The sequence below is a fragment of the Marmota monax genome, unplaced genomic scaffold (genome assembly GCF_021218885.2).
Source record: "Marmota monax isolate L192 unplaced genomic scaffold, Marmota_monax_Labrador192_F-V1.1 WCK01_AAM20220418_F8-fsc00178, whole genome shotgun sequence".
Lineage (NCBI taxonomy): Eukaryota > Metazoa > Chordata > Mammalia > Rodentia > Sciuridae > Marmota > Marmota monax.
Window position 1 is genome coordinate 1,464,325 of NW_026694501.1, and position 21,508 is coordinate 1,485,832.

Here is a 21,508-nt window from a genome sequence, read left to right on the forward strand (position 1 = left end):
AACAGAGGGTTGATTCCCCAGATAGGTGTCAATAAGAAAAAAGGTAAACCTATGAAACCTGCATCAACTACTGCATGAGGTAGTCTTATAAAAAGTGCTCAAATGGGACAAATTAAAAACAACAACAACAAAAAAGGTGGTACGGTGATGTTTCAAAGATGCAGAAAGCTATCACGTTAGGAAGCAAGAAGAGGAAACTTGAAATTACCTGGAGAAGTTATAAGAGAGGCAGAGATCAGCTCAGTGCAAGGAAAATCCTTCCAGAACAGAGAGCAACAAGAAGCGTTGCTTGGGGGGATGGGGGGGAGGGCGGGGAGGTTGTGGAAAGCTCTCCCTTTTGAGATAAGTCCTAGCGGGGATCAGTGGCCATTCACCAGCACTGCAGAAAACAAAGGTTTTAAGTGAGGTGAGTTGGAAGCAAACTAAAACCAAAGACTCCTCCCAACATCAGATGATTTACAAATTACTTGTTTCCATATTAGAAAACACTGAAGGAGTAAAGAAGTATACACAGACCACTCGGGCAGTGTAGAAGAATTTGTATTTATTTATTCATTTAAGTTGACATTTCCTGAAGGCTTACTATATTCCAGTCCCAGGCTAAGTGTTTGCATGTCTTGGCCCATTTAATCCTCACGGCCACTCTTCAAAATAAGTTTTGACGAGTCCTTTGAGTGAGCAAGGAAACCGGGGTGCAGAGAGGTGGAGTAACTTGCCAAAAATGACACAGCAAATAGCAGAACTGTGACTTGAATGCAGGCCAGCTGCAGTTCCAGGCCAAGATCCTAAGCCCTCTGCTCCTGGGACACAGACAGCCCTGCTGTTTTGCCAGGAGCAGCGTCGTAAAGCTCCCTCTGCTCACCTACCCCCTCCTGCACACTCGGGATCAAGGTTGACAGGATCCAGATGGCACAGGCAGGTCTAATGAGATGTGAAGGGTATTCCTCAAGGGGAGCCCAGAGTGGCTGGGAGAGAATCCCAGATTCTCATCCCCTACCCACTTGAGATGTCAAGAGCAAATGTTGTAGCCATGCATTAAAAACAGCGATGACAACAACAAAGCCAGCATTATTACTGACCTCTCCAATTCCAGTCCATATGTTGCTTAGACTAGAGTGACCTCAGGCCCCCTGGGTATGGCATGGGACTCTCCTGTGTATGCTCCCGATACACACAGTCAGAGCCCCCCATAAGCCATCCCCAGCGTCCATACAGCCAGCGTAACCTATAGGACCATCTTTCATGGATACTACTTGCTGTTTCCTCCAAAGCTGTCAGGAAGCATCTGTCAAGGCATTGAGTTTCGCCTAGGAATTTCCATTTCCATTTGAAGAAATAATTCTTGAAATAAGACATGGACGCCATGGGGGGCCTCCTGGAGTTTGGGCACAAGTGTGTGTTGCTTGTTAGAAAAGATTTAAAAAGAGCCAGGCCGTATCTCTGCACAAAACCAACCTTGCCTAGGCTGTTGCTCTATGAAGTTCAGGTATATTTATTTTTATTTTTATTTATTTTCCCTGCTTCTCTTTCCCTCTGTGCCTGATGCTAATATGAACATCTCTAACCCCCAAATCGAAAAGCTCCAAAATCTGAAACTTCTTGATGGCTAGCATAATGCCACAAGTGGAAAATTCCACATCTCACCTCACTGGGACAGGTTATAGTCAAAATGCAGGTACACTGAAAATATTGTGTAAAATTACCTTCAGGTTCTATGTGTGTTTACAAAACAAATGAATTCTGTGTTTAGACTTGGCTTCTGCCTCTAGGATATCTCATTATATCTCATTATGCAGAGGCAGATATTCTAAAATCCAAAATCCAAAAGGCTTCTGGTCTGAAGCACTTTGGATAAGGGAGACACTGCCTAAGAAGACTTCAGGTTGGTGACAGTCCTGGAAGTCTCCCTGAGGCAGAAAGTTTTACAGTAAATGAGGAACAGCCACCTTTATCAGATATCTATTTCTGAAAGCCTGACATTGGCAGGAGAACTCGACAAAGGCAAAGACCTGCGTTGGCTCTGACAGGAGTACGTTCTGAAAAGTTAATATCACACCAGAGACAGTTTATTTTAAAGGCAGGTTGAAACAGACCTGCTACCCTGCAGACTTGAATGCAACAAATGAAATGCAAACTGAGCTCAGCTCCTGCAAGACCCATTGAAACTGCCCTCCTATAAAGGTGAGCTGTGTCCCAGCCTTCAAGGGTGGGTTTTTGTTTGTCTGATTGTTTGTAGTACTGAGGGTTGAAACCAGGGCTTTGAGCATACTTTAAGCTCTACTATTGAGCTACATCACCAGCCCTTTTTAAATTTTATTTTAAGACAGGGTCTCACTAAGTTGTCCATGCTGGCCTCAAACTTGAGATTCTCCTGCCTCAGCCTCCCTGGTAACTACAATTATAGGCATATGCCATGCACCAGGCTTCAAGGGTAAGTTTTGAAGAGAAAGTATTTTAAAGAATTGCAGAACATTACTGTGACTTTGAGTCAGGTTGGATATTAGGACATATCAATTAAATAAAATAACATCAACACTAGAGCTAAATTGAAATGCAAATTCCATTGTGTTATCAACCATTGCAATGACTCATCCCACATGTCTTCGAAAAAGTTATATTTAAATAAAACTGCATATTTCATTTTATTTCTTAGGTATTTTTTATTTTTAGTTGATCTGTAGTTTTACATATTTATGGAGTACAGTGTATTTCAATACATGTATATAACCTGCAATAATCAAATCAGGGTAATTAGCTTATCCATCATCTCAAACATTTATCATTTCTTTGTATTGAGAATATTCAAAATCCTCTCCACTAGCTATTTTAAAATGTACAAATTAATTGTTGTCAGCCATAGTTAGCTTACTGTGCTATAAAACATTTTCTCCTATCCAATTGCATTCTTGTACCTATTAACCATCTTCTCTCCATCCTCCTCCCCACACCCTTCCCAGAAAATTGAGTGTTTTAAAACCGCAAGATGAAGGGTTTGACTTTCTTGTTCAGTCACCCAAAATGTATTACAACACTATCTAAGAATAATGAAATAGCATTTCAGAAGTGTAACGTAATAGTGTTAAAGTTAGCGGGGTATGTAGGTTTTTGTGTCTCCTTAGGATTTGTTCTTCCTCAAAGCTACTGCCAATAAGCTACTCCTAGAGGTGTCTGAGAGATAACTTTTCTATTTTTAAAAAAGAAATATCATGTTTCATAAGGTATTATTATGATTATTTGCAAGGAGACTCTATTGATGATCACCATCTCTTTTTCCTCTCATTTTCCCCAGCCAAAAAAGAAAAAATGAAAATTTTAAATTCAAGATTTAGTCACAGGAACTTAAGATCTTATGCCAGCAAAAAGGCAAATAGAAAGAATGTTCCTTTGCCTTCCTTCGTTCAATTAAAGAAAACTACTGTTGTGAAATATTCACAGGATACTTACAGTGTGATTAAGCCATGATTTCTAAATGAGTCTAATATTTTAGAAAAAAATTTAAAACAAGATAAAAGAAATCCTGGGTAGCTGCCTACTATTTCCCCCATGGATCACTTTATTATGAAAGAAAGGATGGCTCATTTTTACAGGCTGACTACAGCTAAAAAACACACCTGGTCAGAATGCACCTGGACAAAGCCAAATCCATGAGTTTTGCTTTGTTTTGATTTCATTGAAGATAACATGCAAACCAAAAACAAAACAAAACAAAAAAACCGCACACATCACAGGTGCCCAGCTGAGTGAATTTTCACAGACTGAATCTACCCGTTTAACCAGGACATAACCAGCATCCTAAAAGGTCCTCACTCTACCTTCCAGTCACTGCCCATCTCCTGGGATAACCAATATCCTATTTGTATAAGTGAAATCACAGAGTACATTGTGTCTGGCTTTTCCAGGCAATGTTATGTCTGCGAGATTCGTCTATATTGTTGTGTGTACTTATAGACGGTTGATTCTCTCTGTTGGCTGGTATTCCATGGGGTGAATATCCCACAATTTATTTATCCATTCTCCGGCTGATAGACATTTGGTCAGCTTCCAGCGTGAAGCTGTTATAAAGAGCCAGCTGCTTGAGTGTTGTACATTGGTTCCAGTGTCCTGGGGCCCAGGGTTGCTAATCTGCGTGAATGCATTATGAAGCTGTTTGAAACAGCATCGGCTCTTTAGGTCTGGATGGCTTTGTCATCTTGTTCTTCTGCCGACAGATGCAGATCTTACATGCAAAAGCCACAGCTCTCCACCTGTGAAAACTGACTCATGTTTTCATGGGGGAAAAAAAAAAGTGTTTTTTTGTTTTTTTTTTTTTAAAGATCAGCAACTGAGAACAGAAGTTAGTATTGTTTGCATTATCTTGGAGATGTGAGCAGCTGACCACAGGGAATTTGGATCAGAGGTAATAAGGTAACTTATTTTATTGAAGCAGGGCACAGCCCAACAGCACTTGAACAAGGAACAGGCCTTGCCTGGGGAAGTTGAAGAAAGCAGGAGCAGAGAGGTGACATGGTATTGGAAGGAACTGACCTGGAGGAACTCCATCCCACCCAGGATGCAAATTATCCTTCAACGGGCTGTGGGTTCAAAACGAGGGCAAAAAGCCAAGATTCTTCATAAACAAAAATCACCAGCTTAATTTTTCCCTGCAAAAAGTATTCTCCTCCTTGGGCCCCCACGGGGATGCTGCCTGCTGGGGTTTTCCGTTAGTTCTCCTTCTCGTCTGTGAAACGGGGTGATTGTCATACCCTAGCAGGGCCAAAAGTATTGGGAACACGGATCAAAAGTTGTACCCCTCTCTGCCACCAAGTGCTATGCTTTAGCCATGAACTATATAACATGGAACTGAGGGCTCAAATGCCTCAGTGGTTTAGAACGTGAGGAGTCGGAGGAAAGTCAGAATATCGACAGATTATTCCTTTGGAAAATCCAAATGAAAAGTAAGTGACATGGGACAGAGCAGGAGAATGAGTGGGGGAGAGAACAGGGTGCTCTGAGGACCGTGGGGGGCAAGATCAAAGGCAGACAGAGCTGTGCACAGAGCTGTCCACCTCTGTCTTCTGCCTGGCTCCGTTCCATGTGTATCAGACTCTGGTTACCAAGGGGAAGGCTCTGTCCTGGAATATCCTTGCCTGCCCAGATAAACCCATCCGCCGAGGCGCTCCACCACTTGTCTGGGTTAGCAAAGTGGGGCCTGGGGTCTCAGGATGTGGGTGCCCTAAGACAGTCACTGCAGGTGGGGATAATAAGTGTGGACAGAAGACAAAGGACAATATTATCCTTGGGAATAGATGACAGGTCACACAATGAAGCTTTGAGTTCCAGGAACTTGAGCTTTGTGGCTGCAGCTGTAGCGCCTGGGGAGGGAGGCAGCCCCAACCCCATAAGAGGCTGCAGGAAACAGGGAAAGATCAAGAAAACTTGAGCAGAAAAGAAAAAAAAACCACCCCAGCTCAGCTGGTCTCTCCACTTCAGTAGGAGCCTGCAGCTCCTCTGCCTGTTGGAATCCCATCCCCAGTCCTAGTAATACTTCACACTTCCTCATGCATGATGTTTTCTGGTCCAATACAACTTACTTCATCCCAATGTTAAAGAGATAAGGGGACTGTCATCAGACCTATCACCAAAGAGCTATAGCAAGCCTGGAGTATTCAATGACTGGCTGATGTGTGAAGAGTCACAGTCCAAGGTCCAGGCTGCATGGCCGTGCTCATCAGGCCACACCTTCCAGAAGAATGAACTTGAGCTCCTGACTCAGACAAGTGTGGATGCCGGTCAAGTTCTGCACAGCCTGATCCTGGATTTAGAGGACACAAGCAGTGGCCACTCAGTCACAGTGTGGGAGGTTCGTCTTGTTATTTCCAGTCTGAGAATGCCAGGTGAACAGACTTGAGAGATGGTTAGGTGCTAGAATGAACAGGATTTGGTGACATGACACTCAGGAAACAGAAAAGTCAAGATGCCCTGGATTTCTGGTCTGTGGGTCTGCATGGATGGCCACACAATCACTGGCCAGTTGGCTTTGGAAGTCATCCTTAGTTATGGAGACTAACAAACCAGATTTCAGGAGTCATCATCCATTTATTTTGTGAACAAACATTGTATTAGCTTTCCATCACTGTAACAAAATACCCGAGATGATCAACTTATAAAGAGAAAAGGGTTTTTTTTTTTTTTTAATGTTTTTTATTTTTTAGTTCTCGGCAGACACAACATCTCTGTATGTGGTGCTGAGGATCGAACCCGGGCTGCACGCATGCCAGGCGAGCGCGCTATCGCCTGAGCCACATCCCCAGCCCGAGAAAAGGGTTGTTTTGGCTCATGGGTTTTGGAGGTTTCAGTCCATGATTCACCAACTCCCTCGTTCTGAGCTTGTGTTAAGGCAGATATCATGGCGGCTTGCATGGCATTGTAAATTCTCAGTAGACATATTTTGAATCAAGATACAAAGTCATTATTTCTTGTAAACGTTAGTAATCAAAACATGTCACTCCTCTGCTTGAAAGCCACTGATGCTTTTCCATTGCATTTTGAGTTAAATTTGAACCCCCCTTGAGGCCTCCAGAAGTACACAGGAGCAGGCCTCTGTGACCTTCACCTCCTTGTGACCTACTCATCCTCTTATCTCCAGCCTGTAACCACTCCACCTCTTGAACCCTTCAAGCTTGTTCCCATTGCAGGATCTGCACATTCCAGACAGACCTGAAATCCTCTTCCTCAAATGTCTCCTCTGCAGGGAGGGCCGTCCCCCAGCCCCCTGGCTGTCACTCTCTCACTGATTACCCTGGTGCGTTTTTCTTTGTTGTACTTATTATCTACAAACGACCTGATTAATTTGCCAGTGCTTGTTAACCATTCTCCTGGCCACATTTTATGTTGATTGTACAGGTAGATAAGTTATAAGGTCACAGCTGGGCCAGAGAACCGGCCAAGGGCCACTGAGTGAGGCGGGAGAGCAATGAACAGGCTTGTTTAGGAAATACTGGAGTACAGCCAACAGTCTGTGGGTAAACTGGGTAGGGAAGAGGACGACAGTGAAGGTGCGATCCCGGTCCTCATGGATGCCTGGGCCAATCACAACCAGAGAGGGCCCCAGGTGGACACAAGAATATAGCTCAGGCTTTCCACTTGCTGGGCTGGGGTGCATCTGAGGCAGGTAAGACAACCTGCCAAGCGTGCAGACAAAACCCGGGTTGGGCTCAGCAGAGGTGTGGGCTGCAGGAGGAATGTTGTGTACCCCTGTGTGGTACTGCCCCGTGGACATGGATGAGACAGATGGGAGCATGGGGCGGCCCAAGAGGAGATCCCCAAGGGAAGAGCTGGGCAGGGATCCTGGTGGAATGAGCTCAACACGGAATCAGAAGAGTAGAGAAAGAAAGCCAGGAATCTATAGGTCACAGTAGCCAAAGGCAAAGAGGAATTGTGTGGTGTGGGTGCTTGGCTCCCAAGATAGACTCTTTTGAGAGGTCCCACCAGCTCAGCCAGCCAGTGACCAACATAGAGATACGTGTTGGTCGGACTGCACAGAGACCCTTGGGCTCTTCAAGGGACCTCTTCCATAGACTTTCAAAGTATTTACTCACTTAGGGCACACAAGACTCACATTACTTCCCCCCGCCCATTCTTCCAAGGAAGATACCAAGGCACAGAGAGAATTGACCATCTCACACAGCCATCAAGTAGAGGAACTAGAATTCAAGCCCAGGCAGTTTTGCCCCAGGGTCATAGTCTTTACCACCACACTGTGCCAACATTTCCACCCCTTTTCCACCCACGGCTTCTTTTTTGATAGCAGGAAATTTGCAATTGCAAATTTTCGTCATCAAAATGCCAACTTTCACAAATAAACATTTTTTTAAATGCTAGCTTTCCATGTAAACACAAGATATGAGGCAATCTCCTCTTTTTGACCATTTGGTTAAGATAATGATGTAGCCGGGCAGGGTGGCACACGCCTGTAATCCCAATGGCTCCAGAGGCTGAGGCTGGCGGATCATGAGTTCAAAGCTTGTCTTAGCAAAAAGCGAGGCGCTAAGCCACTCAGTGAGACCCTGTCTCTAAATAAAATACAAAAAAAGGGCTGGGGATGTGGCTCAGTGGTCAAGTGCTCCTGAATTCAATCACTGGTACCAAAAACAAAAATAATGATGTAATTATTTTTAAGTTTTTTGGTACCAGGGATTAATCTCAGGGGCACTTGACCACTGAGCCACATCCCCAGCCGTTTGTTTTTTGTGCCACCATGCCCTGTGATAATGATGTAATTTATTTTTTTTAATTTTTTATTCTAATTTGTTATATATGACAGCGAATGCATTACAATTCATACGACACTTATAGAGCACAATTTCTCATATCTCTGGTTGTATACAAAGTATAGTCACACCATTCATGTCTTCATACATGTACTTAGGGTAATGATGTGCATCTCATTCCACCATCTTTTTACACCCCTTGCCTCAACCTCCTCTTCCCTCAACCTCCCCTGCCCACCCCTCTGCCCTATCTACAGTTCATCTAATCTTTCCACGCTCTCCCTCCCAACCCCACTATGAATCAGCCTCCTTTTATCAGAGAAAACATTCAGCAATTGGTTTTTTGGGATTGGCTGACTTCACTTAGCATTATCTTCTCCAACTCCATCCATTTACCTGCAAATGCCATGATTTTATTCTCTTTAATTGCTGAGTAATATTCCATTGTGTATATATACCACATTTTCTTTAAATGATGTAATTTTGATTCATTTTCACTTTCTTCCATCTTCCCAGAGAATTGCTTTATCACAGAATGGGGGAGTCCTTCAGCTCTGGGAGGCTTCATTGCAGCTTCTAAGGTAGGGATCCCTGCCTAGAAGATACTGGCCATTCAAGCCTTCTCCCCTCCCCAGCAGGGACAAGGATCCTGTAACCAGAGCACACTGGGACCATTCCTGGGGACATCACCTGCTCAGCAGCCTTCTCTGCCACAAGCATTTACACAGGCTGTCTGTCTCTCCAGACACAAACTTCTTGACTGGAGTCTAATCTGAGCCGGTTTCATTCTGAGCTGAGGGAGACAACACCCTAAATCAGAGAGTCACTCTGAGCTTTTCCTATGACCTTGAGAGTTTCTCCATGTGATTCCTTTTGGCATTTTTCAAACCATGCTTGCTTTCCAGTAATGTTGGTAAGCAACATTTCTTTGTTACCTTTCCCCCTTACAATTTCAGATGAGTTTTTTAGAAGTTGAAAACCTAGCCAGGCATGGTGGCACACACCTGTGATCCTAGTGCCTTGGGAGCCTGAGGCAGGAGGATCCCAAGTTCAAAGCCAGCCTCAGCAACTCAGGGAGGCTCTAAGCAATTTAGCGAGACCCTGTCTCAAAATAAAACATAAAGAGGGCTGGGGATGTGGCTAAGTGGTAAAGCACCCCTGGGTTCAATCCCTGGTACCAAAAAAAAAAAAAAAGGGTTGAAAGCCTGCATTTTAAATTTTGAAATCATACTGACATGCAACCAATTCTTTCACAAAACTAAAGAGGAGTTTTTCTTTGGCCTTATAAAAACTCAGAGCAGCCAGCCTTGGAGTATATTTAGTAACTTTACATTCAAAGAATACTGCAGGAGTTGGCAAAAAGTCGTGTGTTTACTATGATGAACTATAAATGTGTTAAAAACATCAAATTGCTATTGTGCAGGCTTTCTTATAGTTTATAGGGACTTCCCTCGCTTTAGAAATGACACAGTTCATGGTAGAACTTCCTGTTTTAAAAACCACACAAACTCCCCACCCATTCCCCTTCCAACATTTCAACAATGTGATTACATAGTATTTTTATTTTCCTACTGTGATTGCCATTTGACGTTAACATTACCAAACTCTGACAAAGTCACAGGAATGCAGTCACACTGAGAGATATACACACTCAGGTTGTTTTTCCTTGCTTTGAAGTTCATACATTCAGTATTTTCAGTTGGGTTCATTTCATTCAGGATCTATATGGAAAATATACTCTTGTCCCATGATAAAAACCAAAGAGAAATATGTTTACCTTTTCAATATTTTGTGGGGTTTGCAAAAATGAAAGCAACTCCATTCTGCAACTGCATTCTGCACAGAAATCTGAATTTTGGTTGAGCTGACAAATTTCATCCCACACAGATTACTCCACCATGTATTCTCAGCCACAAGCAAAACTGGCATGAAGAATGACGAATTCCCTCACATGAGGTGTGGCTGGGGCTTCACACACTTCCTTTGGGTCTGTGTCCCAGATGATTCAGAACCACAACTCTGATTAGATGGCCCTTCCTCTGTGCGATTGCACCGAAGGCCCCAGAGGCAGAAAGACCTGGGTGCAAATTCTCATGCTATAGTTGACCCCTCTGAGCAGAAACTTTGTGAGGGGGCTTCTTTGTCTTTTTCCTCTTCTTCATCCCCCAGAGACAATCAACAAGCCATGCCAATGCTAGTATCACTCAGCTTTTCGCTGTCCTCAGGGCACATTCCGACTTGGCATCCACCATCCTTAGCCTCATCATAGACTACTATGTGATCTCCCTGCCTGCATATGAGTCTTTTTTAAAAAGCACAAGTGCTACAAAGCATGTTCTCACTTAAAGTCTCTCCGTGGCTGCCCATCACTAATAAGGTAGGACTGAGGGACCCCTTTATTGTCCTGAAGTGCCCCTCCATGACCTGGCCCTGCCTACTTTCCCAAGCTCCCCAACTGCACCAGCCACACCCAGAGATCACTCACAGCTTGAGACCAGCACATACAGACTTGTGCACTCTTCCTTGACTTGGCCCTCTGCACTCCTTCTAAGGAATTCCTTCTCTCTGTACGCTTGTCCCCCAATTCCTGAGTACAGTAGCCCCCTCCCACATTCTGCAGTTTTACCTTCCATGGTTTCAGTCATCCCGTCAACCAGGGTCTGAAAATATTAAATAGAATATTCTAGAAACACACAGATGATGAGTTTTAAATAACTATTATTACAATTTATGATTAAAATGGTTCTTTTTTATTAGTAGTTATTGTTGCCTAACTTATAAGTTAAACTGTATCATAGGTATATATGTCTAGGGGAAAAAAAATAAACAGTTTTATACAGGATTCAGTACAATCTGTGGCTTCAAGCATCTGCACAGTGTCCTGAAATGTAAGTGGGGAACTACTGTATCACCAGCCCAGAGAGACCTGCTCTGCATCCTAGCCCTGCACAACCAGCCCACGTTCCCCCACCCCACTTTCCCCACCCCAGTGTCCCCAATTACCTACTTGCCGAGCTCTAAGAACATCATGCAAATGATACACTTGATGGAATTTTTCTCTGATTCTACTTATCTTCCAGGCCAAATCCTTGCGGGTGAGGACAAGCCATATTTTTTTTTTCTACATCTTCAGCCCCTCCCCCTCACAGAATCTGTCACAAAGTAGGTCTTTGGAGAATATTAGTTGGTGACCAGGTTGGGGCTCAAGGTGATTCTCAGCATACTGGATCTCAATCCACATCCTATAAGAACACCACTCAAGTTTCCACAAATATTTGATTCCAATTCCATTTTTTTTTAATTGCTAAATTACTTTGTATACTGTACTATAATAGATTCAAAATATGTTATTCACAACCATAGAATACACTGCATATCAGCAGGTTAAGTGTGTTGCAAAGATAAGTTATTTTTTGAAGATTTCTAAATAAACCTCCTATCATTTGCTGTTTACTTAAAGAGTATCCCAAGGTTGCAAGGCCAGTTGATTTTTTTTTTTTTTTTAGAAAAGCAGTTAATTTATAATCCTTTATCTGTGCAAATTAAGAATTTCTCCTTACAATGTGACAAAAGCAAACTTCAGAAATAAAGTGAGCCCTGAGGCTGGTGGCTTCTAGATAAAAACGTTTTTCCCATAACCCCAGTTTCTGTTTTTTTTCCATTTATTAAAACAGCCTGTAATTCACGTTGCTTGGCTTTATGATGTGTGAATATAGTAAGTTTGACTTTATAATGGGAATGTATACTAATAAAATGTGCCTTTAGCCATTTGATACTTTAAGGATTTCTGTGTTTTTGAAAGATGGGTTTAGCCATTTCATTAAAAGTTTGAAAACTATTAGCCAAGAGGAAGGAGGGTCCTAGAGCTAAGACTGCCCGGAAATTTAACATTCATCGCCCAAGAAAACAAGGAAACTGCCTGGGGATTGGGCCCAGGAGCCAGGACGAGGAGCAGAAGAGAGCAGGAAGCAGCCCAGAGTCCCCTCTGAACATCCAGGATTCCTGACCTCAGAGGTCTGTAGGCAAGTGTTGTCACCTACCTCAAAGACTCGGCCTCTGCTCTGCAGCTGGGTAAGCCCTGAGTGACAGGTGCTGGAAGATGGGAAGACAGTCCGCAACCATCTCTCCAAATTCAGCAAGGGGGGTTGCAAAAGGACAGAGATCAGAGGAAACCAGGCGGAGCTCAGCAAGGAGGGGCAGTCCAGTGGCTGGGCCCCTCTGTCCTGAATTAGGAGACAGCACAGCGATCGCTTCCTTCAGTGGATGCAGTGCCAAACTGTCCCACTGAACTTTGTGACCTTCCCCCTGATACTTCTCGCTCATTTAACAAACAAAGAGGAGGCACCATGAACCTGGCTGGGCTCCCTCCTTGGGGGTTCTCCAGCCGTGCTTACCCAGGGATTCCCCTGCCCTAAAAAAGTCCTTCCCTTGATTCTGCTTTCCCCTTATGTTTCTGCCCCATCTTGTCCCTGAGCTTCATATGGAAACTTCTTGAAGGTAAGGGTACACTGGCCCTGGAGCCTCGTGTCACTTCCCCTCCTAACCTAAAGCACCTGGACTTCCCCTGCTGGACCAGTGACATGGTCCTGTCAAAGGTCAGGGCAACTTCCTGATGGAAAGCTCTGCAGCTTTCCGGAAGCCGAGCCCTCACTGCTCCCTCATCCCCATCTGCACCAGCAACAATCCCCCCATCCTCCAGAGACTCTCTGCTTTTTGACTTCATCTCTTTCTTCATCGACCTCTTCTGACCATCTCTGGGCTGTCTAAGGAGACTTTCCTACGTCTTCCTGTTCTCCGGAAGAACGTGGCTGTATTAGTCGGCTAGGGCTGCTGTAACACAAGGTACCACAGACTTGGAGGCTTAAACGATTTCCTTTCTGACAGTTGTGAAGAGGAAAGTCCAAGATCAAGGTGTCAGCTGGTTTGGTCTATTCGTTTATTTTCCATTGCTATAACGGAATACCCAAGACTGGGTAATTAGGAAAGAAAAGAGTTTAATTTAGCTCACAGATCTGGAGGTCCGAAAGCATGACTCGGGCTTTTCTGCTTGTATCTGGTGAAGGTCTCATGGCAGATTGCGCCACAGTGGCCAGAGTACATGAGGAACAATAGGCATGACAAGATAGGAAGACAGAGAAATTCAAGGACCAGGCTTGGGCTTTTTCTAAGAACCCCCTCTCTCAGGAACTGACCAGAGTCCCAGGAGAACTACATGAATCCTTTCCCTGCTGAGCACCCCCAGTGACTTAGCCTCTCTCGTGAGGCCCCACCTCTTGAAGGTAGCACCACAACACCATCACACTTGGGATCAAGTGCTGGCAGCTTTTTGAAAAAAAAAAAAAAAAAAAAAGTCCCCCAATGAGCAGCTCCGTGGTCTGAAAGGGCCAGGAAACAGCCCAATGAGCATCACCGCAGAGGAGCCAATCAGTTGGCAGCTAGAAGTTTGCTGGGGCCGCTGTGAGCCAATCATCAGCTGGCAGCTGGAAGTTTGCTGGCAGCTGGAAGTTTGCTGGGGCCCCTTCGGCTGTGGCTCTCAACAATCAAGCTTCCACGACTCTGGGGGTTCACTCACCACATCCACACCGGGGCAGTTGTTTCCTTCTGCGGTCTCTCTAATCGCCTTGTAGATGGCCTTCTTGTCCCAGTGTCCTCACAGAGTCCCACTATGTGTGCCAATCTCCTCTTCTTCTAAGGACATATTGGATTAGGACCCCCTAATAACCTTGTTATAACTTAATTACACCCCATAAAACCTTGTTTTTCTTTCCCAAATTAAAGTCACTTTCTGGGATACCTGGGGGTGAGGACTTCAGCATGTGAACCTTTGGGGTGCGGAAAAAACACGATTTAGTCCACAACCGTGGTTCTTCAGATTCAGTTCTTGACCCATTTTAAAGATTCTTCTTAGATGGGCACAGTGGCTCAAGCCTGGAATCCAGCGACTCAGGAAGCAGGGGGAATCTCAAATTTGAGACCAGACTGGGCAACTTAATAAAACCCTTTCTCAAAATGAAATAATAAGGGATAGGGAAGTAGCTCAACGGAAGAGCACTGGGTTCAATCCTCAGTACAGCAAAAAATGTAAATAAAGTTTCTTTCCTATACCTACTTCTAAAGCTGCATGTATATTATTATCAAATAAATGATTTTAGTGATTTTGTTTCTAATTATAAAAGTAATTGCATCTCATTAAAACCAAACAAAACAATCCAAAGGTGTTTGAAGAAAAGGTTAATGAGATGATATGAATTCCCAACAACTAAGTATAGCTCAAAGTACTTGACTGAGCTCTCAGACCAAATTCCCAAGGCATTCTCAAGCATCTCCCCACGGCTGGCATTTCATAGGGCCCTCTCCCAAAACACCACTCTGCTTCTCATTTTCCATTCACCTAAATCCCCTACTACACTTTCAGTTTCCTCTCTCCTCTGTACAAGTCCAAGGTCAAATATTTTGTGGGTCCCCATCCAAGACTGACTAGTAACTTGTGAGACTTTGCTCAAAATTTGTGGGATTTCTTGTTCAAAATATATTTAGAGGGTCAAGAAAGTGACAGTAGAATATTAAACCAAGTGAAGGGCGCTTGTGTTGCGTGGCCCTCAAAGCCATCCCCTTCCCCTTGGGATTAGGTAATACCCCCCATTCTCTCCGCCCCTTCTCCCAACCCTCCTGCCTCCCGTTACTTTCCTCCCACCTCCATTCCTCATGCTCCGGGCTCTACAAGCCTGGATTTCCATGACAGCCTCCTGTGACCCCATGTCCGGCTCATCTTCCCCCTCCTACTCCATCCTACCCATCTGTGCCCCTGGGCCTCTGCTGAAAGCCCTTGGCATTTCCTCATTTCTTCCCAAACTGGGCACCTTCTCTGCAGCCAGCCTCCGAGGCTCCGGTTTCCTGCTTTGACTCCCACTCACTCCTCAACAGAACACAAAGCTCATACTCCCTGACTATTGGCTTTCCCCGACTGGCCTCCACGCGACCCAATCTCCATCCTTTGAAGCCCTCCCCACCCCTGCTGTGTCATCAGAACCTCTCCAAGCCCTGCCTCTTCTGAGAAGTGTGTCCTGGTCTCTAACCTGGGTCTTCTATTAGGTCAGCCCCAGACATTCAGGGACCACCTGGAGCCACCCTTTCTCCATGCCAAACACCTGCTCAGGGATTATGTAGGTTCCATCATTTGTACCTTTAACACCCCACCAGGAAGGTCCCATCGCTGTCCCCCTGGGGGTTTAAAGGGGCTGTGTGAGTTGTGCAAGCCAAATGTATTGGCAAGTGATGAATGAGGGTTCAGACCCAGCAGTCTGGCTCAGTCTACGCCTGCTTTCTCTGTCTCCGCGTTCAGCCTTATTGTTGATATGCTGGAACCGAAAAGTCTGGAAACACAGAGTTAGCCCAGAAGATCCAACAACCAACAATATTATCTTATTTTTTTCCAGTACTGTGACCTTAGTATGACAATGACCTCTTTCTAAAGCAACAGACACTGGCTGGAGGTGTAGCTTAGTGCTAGAGTGCTTGCCTAGCGTGGACAAAGCCCTGGATTCCATCCCCAGCTCAAGGAAGGAAAGAAAGAAGCGAGGGAGGAAGGAAGGAAGGAAGGAGTCCTTAAATTCATATGTTAATAGATTTGGAGGTGGGGCCTCTGGGAAGTCAAACTGATTAGATGAGGTTATGAGGGCAGCTTTGTAAGAAGAGGAAGAAAGAATGGAACTAGTAAGCTTGCTCCATCTCACCATGTGATACCCTCCACCAGGGCATGATACAGCAAAAGGCCTTTATCAGGTGCCAAGCAGATGCCATGACCCAAATCTTGGACTTGCCAACCTCAGAACCATGAGCAAAATGATTTCTATTCTTTATAAATTACCTGTCCTCAGGTATTTTGTTATTGCAATAGGAAACCATTTTTAAGACAGGACCCAGATGCAAATAGTTCTTATCTCTTAAACCCTTTCCTACCCAAGGAAGTAGTTCCCTGGTGATGCAGAGAGGAAACCAAGGGAGGTGCACCCAATCAATAAAAAAGAGAATGTAGATATTAAAGGGGCTGAGGTTGTGGCTCAGTGGCAGAGCGCTCGCCTAGCACCCATGAGGCCCTGGGTTTGACCCTCAGCACCACATAAAAAGATAAATAAATAAGGGGCTGGAGTTGTGGCTCAGCAGTAGAGCTCTCGCCTAGCACATGCGAGGTCCTGGGTTCAATCCTCTGCACCACTTAAAAATAAAAATAAAATAAAGGTATTGTGTCCAACCAACTACAACTAAAAATAAATATTTTCTTAAAAGATAAATGAATAAAATAAAGGTATTGTGTCTATCTACAACTAAAAATATATATATTACAAAACGATCTTGTTAAAAATATTTTCAGTGTCAGGAAAATGTTCATTATACATTATCAAGCAAGGGAAAAGCAGATTTCAGAGCAGTATGTATAATAGGATCCCAGTCTTATATTTTTATAACTAAATAAATGAGTACATTGTTTTACATAGAGAAACTTTAAAAATGTATATTGTAAAAAGGAATACATACTTTTCCAAAGATATTCACCAAAATGTTTCCCATAGTTGGATGTAGGTGGCATTATTTGGGATGAAATTGCCTTATACACTCTAAAATGTATTTCAAGTAATTTTTAATTTGTCTTACAGTTAAGGCACGTTACAGTTACAGGCACAATTAACAACATTAAGATATACTTCTTGGGGACATGTGTGTGAGTTGGAACCTCAGAGGCAAATCTACATGTGACCTGCAGGTCTCACTTCACACAGTTCCCACCCGTGGCAGCTGTTGGGAGCAACAGAAGAAAGAAGATGCCACCAACGGTCCCTCTCCTGTGGTCTGCAGGCATGTGAGCGTCTCCTCTTGGTGGGAACTTGGTCAGGAGGGTACCACTTCCCCTTGGCCGGGAATTCCAGGGCTGATGTGGTGATGTGATTTGACATAAGAGGTTGTGATCGACGCAGAAGAAAACTGGGAATAGAGCAGAGTTCGGCTGACTCACCGTCTTGTGCTCTCGCCACACTGCCCATGACAGAGGCAGGGGAAGGTGGCTCAGACGGGTCCTCCTGCCCCACTGGCTGGTGCCCCTCTCTCTGCGCTTCTTGCTCCTCCACTCCAAAGGTGCCTGATCCCAACCTCGTTTCAGCCCACTGCACTGCACCCTGGTAAGTTGGCGTGTCACTGGTACTCTGGAAGTGCTGATTGAGTGCACCCATCTTCCCACTCTCCTTCTCCACCACCCTGATTCTCGGCACATCCCTGCTTAACAACTCCAGCCCCCTCCTATCCCGTGCTCGAAATCCAACCTCAGGGAATTAGAAGGATTCTGCCAAAAAGAACGCCATATTCCCACTCCTCCGGTGCTGGTTCCACACCCATTGCCACCAAAATACAAAACCACAAGTATCCAAAAAAAGTTCTTCAGCTTCAGATAAACAGAATGGGTGAGAAAAAGGCATGGACACAATGAAAGAAGACAGGAGGAAAGATATTGGGTCCATTTGCCCCGAAAACTGTGTCCCACTTGGCCCTGACCCTACCATCAGAATAGACACTTTTTCCTGTGCCCCAGCTGCTCGTGAGCCTGGACTGCTCTCGTTCCTCCATCTTCTTCTGGCCCATCCTTTCCCACAAAGCCTCCAAAGCTGCTCATGACAGAGTTTGTATTATGATTTCACTGCTCCTCTGTACGTATCTTATCTTCTCCCTGTTATGAAACTCTCTGAGAACTGAGACCACATTCCTGAATGTATCCAAGCATATCAGGTTTGGGACTGAGACCTGGGAAACATGCCCAGATCAACCCTTTGGTGCTGATATGACCATGGTTAAGGCCAATAATAATCTCTATCTTATAGGACTACCAGGAATAGTAAATGAGTCAATATATGTAATTAGTTATTTCTCGACCACTAACATCCCATTCTTCACAATACCTATCCCGAGGCCTTTCATGTCATAGATATTCAATAAATATTTGTTGTCTGATTGATTGACAGAAGGTGGGTTCCACTCTATTCCTCTCCAATTTCTCATCTCTGTGTCTCAGGTCAGTCCTTAGAAATATATTATGGAAGGTTTTAGATGTCATCCCTGATAGCCACAATACATTAGAGATCAATATTACTAATTGTTTTTTAACAATCCATCTACCAAGAAGTCTAAATTATTTTTGTTGTTGTTGTTCCATAAGTTCCTGTCCCCAGAAAAAACTAACATGCCTTTTGATTTATTCAAAATTTCTCTCTCATTAAGACTCATATAGAGCCAGGTGCAGTGGTGCACACCTGTAATCCCAGACTCTCCAAGGATAAGGCAGGAGGATGGCAAATTCCAAGCCAGACTCAGCAACTCAGCGAGACCTTGTCTCAAAATTAAAAAAAATAAAAAGGGATGGGATGTGGCTAAGTGGTTAAGTGGTTCAATTCCCAGTACCAAAAAAAAAAAGACTCATACAGGACATGGTCACCCTCATTAGCGTAACACCCATTTCCTTCATTGCAAGGATTATTAATAAAATGTAATTGCATAAAGGTTATACAGGGTTTGAGAAAAGTCCATACCAACAAGTTTTCATGGAGAAGGATTATGCAAGCAACTTGTAGTCTCTTCCACAAAAGAGATTTAAGAGAATGTAGCTCTAGAATACTAAAACTAATAATTGAAAACTCCACACATTGGCCTGACGTGGTGGTACATGCCTGTAATCCCAGCAACTCAAGAGGCTGAGGCAGAAGGATCATGAGTTCAAAGCCAGCCACCAGCCTCAGCAACTTAGCAAGGCCCTAAGCAATTCAGTGAGACCCTATGTCTAAATAAAATACAAAACAGGGCTGGGGATGTGGCTCAGTGGTTAAGTAACCCCGGGGTTCAATCCCTAGTACCAAAAAAAAAGAAAGAAAGAATAAAATGCTAACACCAACTCTTTGGAATACACCTGATGGAGTACTTATGGTAAAATTAGAGCCTTAATTATATGTACAAGAAAATGAAATAGTCTACAAATTAATGAGCTAGGAATTTAACTCACAAAGTTAGGGAAAAACAATGGTTATTTTAATGTTTGTGTTACGAATGTGACACTCATTGGGATCACACCCACATATACACAGGTATGTTTTCAGCTGCTGTGCAGACAATTTACAAGGAGCCTTCTGAGTTTTGCTGCAATTTTGCTGACTCAGCACTTGGTACCTGTTAGGTGTTCAGTAAATTCCCAATAAACGAATGAAAGAGTGAATGCCCAGAATCACATTTAAAAATGGATAAAATGATTTTTTAAAAAACCACAAAATGAATAAAATGAATTTTCATATTGCATTTTGTTTAAATCAAATACTATTTGAAGTACTATCATTTCAAAATATAATCAACATGAACATCATTGAGCTATTTTACATTTTTTTTTCATACTATGCCATTCAAGTATATTTTACACTCAAAGACATTTCACTCTGAATGATAAATTTTCATCAGACACACTTGAGCAGATTTTAGTTTTCATGAAATTTTAGCATTGAAAAGTATTTTCATGTACCCAACTTGTTGAAATTACTTATAAGTTTTCCAATACTATAACTGAACTGAGTGTCAGTTTTTTTTTAATTTAAATCTTTTAAATACCAAAGTTAACTAAAATTAAAAATTCAGTGCTTCAAGCATGCTAGCTATATTTTAAGTGTTCAATAGCCACAAGTGGCTGGATAATATCAGACAGTGTGGTCTAGTCCATATAAATATCATGCAGTTAGCCACAGTAGCACACACCTATAATCATAGCTACTGGGGAAGTTGAGACAGGAGGATTGCAAGTTCAAGGCCAGCCTTAGCAAATCAGTGAGACCCTGTCTCAAAATAAAAAAATAAAAAGGACACAGAATCTAGCTTAGTGGTAGAAAGCCCTGGGTGCATTTCTGACTACCGCAAAAATAAACAAATAAAATTAATACATAAATATACATAAATAAATAAATATTCATGTAACCAGTCACTGTCCCTTCCAAAGTGTTCCACCTTGCCTCAGCTGTCATCTGGCCTATGTTAGGATATGGTACTTTCTATTTTGATTTCAATATAAAGCCACTTTCCTGCCTGATCTACTTACCGTTTGCAGAAGCAAAGTAGCCTCAGATTATCAAAGCACCCTCTCCCCTAAATAGTTTATGTTAGTTTCTACGTAACAATAACATTGGGCGTCCTATTTTCAAGAATTAGTAAACTACACTTCAGAAAATAATGGTAGCCCAATGTAGCTAAAACAGTAGGATAGTTTGCAAATAAATTCGCAGCACTGGACTTCAGAGGACACTAGCAAGACAGTGGGGAGAGTTCCCTGGTCAGTCCTCTCCCCAGCCTCCACATGGGATGTTAGGAAGGACAGCATTGCTCACTGAGTCGAGCAGCCCACCTCCCACCCACCCAGAACTTCCTGACAGGCCGGATGTCAACACACTAAGCCACCTGTCTCCTCCCTCCTCCACTTGGCTTGGTAAGAAAGGAGAGCTTCTTTTAGCTAAAGAAATTGAACACCCCAACAGGGCTTCTTCTTTTTTTTTTTTCTGCTCTAGCATAAAATCAAGAATTGCTGAGCCCCCAGGGGCTCCTCCTCAGACCTACCAGCTTGGGCAAAAAAAAAAAAAAAAAAAAAACCTCAAGAGAAATAGTTTAAAGGCCCCACTTCCGGTTTTGACACTGACTTGTTGGGTAAGTCTTCGTGGCTAAAATTCCAAAACAGAAACAATAAGGCCTCCCTACTTATCCCACCAACTATTTGTGAAGGCCAAAGAATACACATTCTATGTAAAAAAAAAAAAAAAAAAAAAAACTGGAAAAGCCAGCAGTACCTTACATACCTAAAGTATCATGTAAAATATACGAGTTTTTCAACACATGCCAGTAAAGACTGCAAAGGTAGGGAAGCCCAGAAGGCCTTCTTAATTCGTGTTGGGGATATAGATCGGAAAAACAAAAACTTTTTGGAGGGAAATTTGGCAGAATCTATCAAAATGTTAAATGTTTATACCCTTCAACGCATAAATTCCATGTCTGAAGGTAACCCGAGAAATACTCACATGCCAAAAAAGATTTATGGGCCAGAATTTCTCTGCAGTGTGGTTTTAATAGCAAAAATTGAAACCTGCCTAGAGTTCTAAAGAGGTAATAAAGAGAACTGTGTGGCTGCTAGGGAGTGAGGGAGATCTACTTGCATCTATGTGAAAGGAGGCCATGGTATTGCATAGCTTTTTTAAAAG

The 21,508-nt window shown here is 43.4% G+C and overlaps 1 long non-coding RNA gene across 1 annotated transcript; it reads left to right on the forward strand.

Annotated features, from left to right (window-relative positions):
- The first annotated feature begins 1,838 nt into the window (after positions 1–1,838).
- LOC124076266 (uncharacterized) lies at positions 1,839–18,197 on the forward strand. Its single transcript, XR_006846307.2, has 3 exons — positions 1,839–2,181; positions 2,328–2,431; positions 16,904–18,197. It is a non-coding gene; the product is annotated as an uncharacterized LOC124076266 (long non-coding RNA).
- Positions 18,198–21,508: the final 3,311 nt, after the last annotated feature.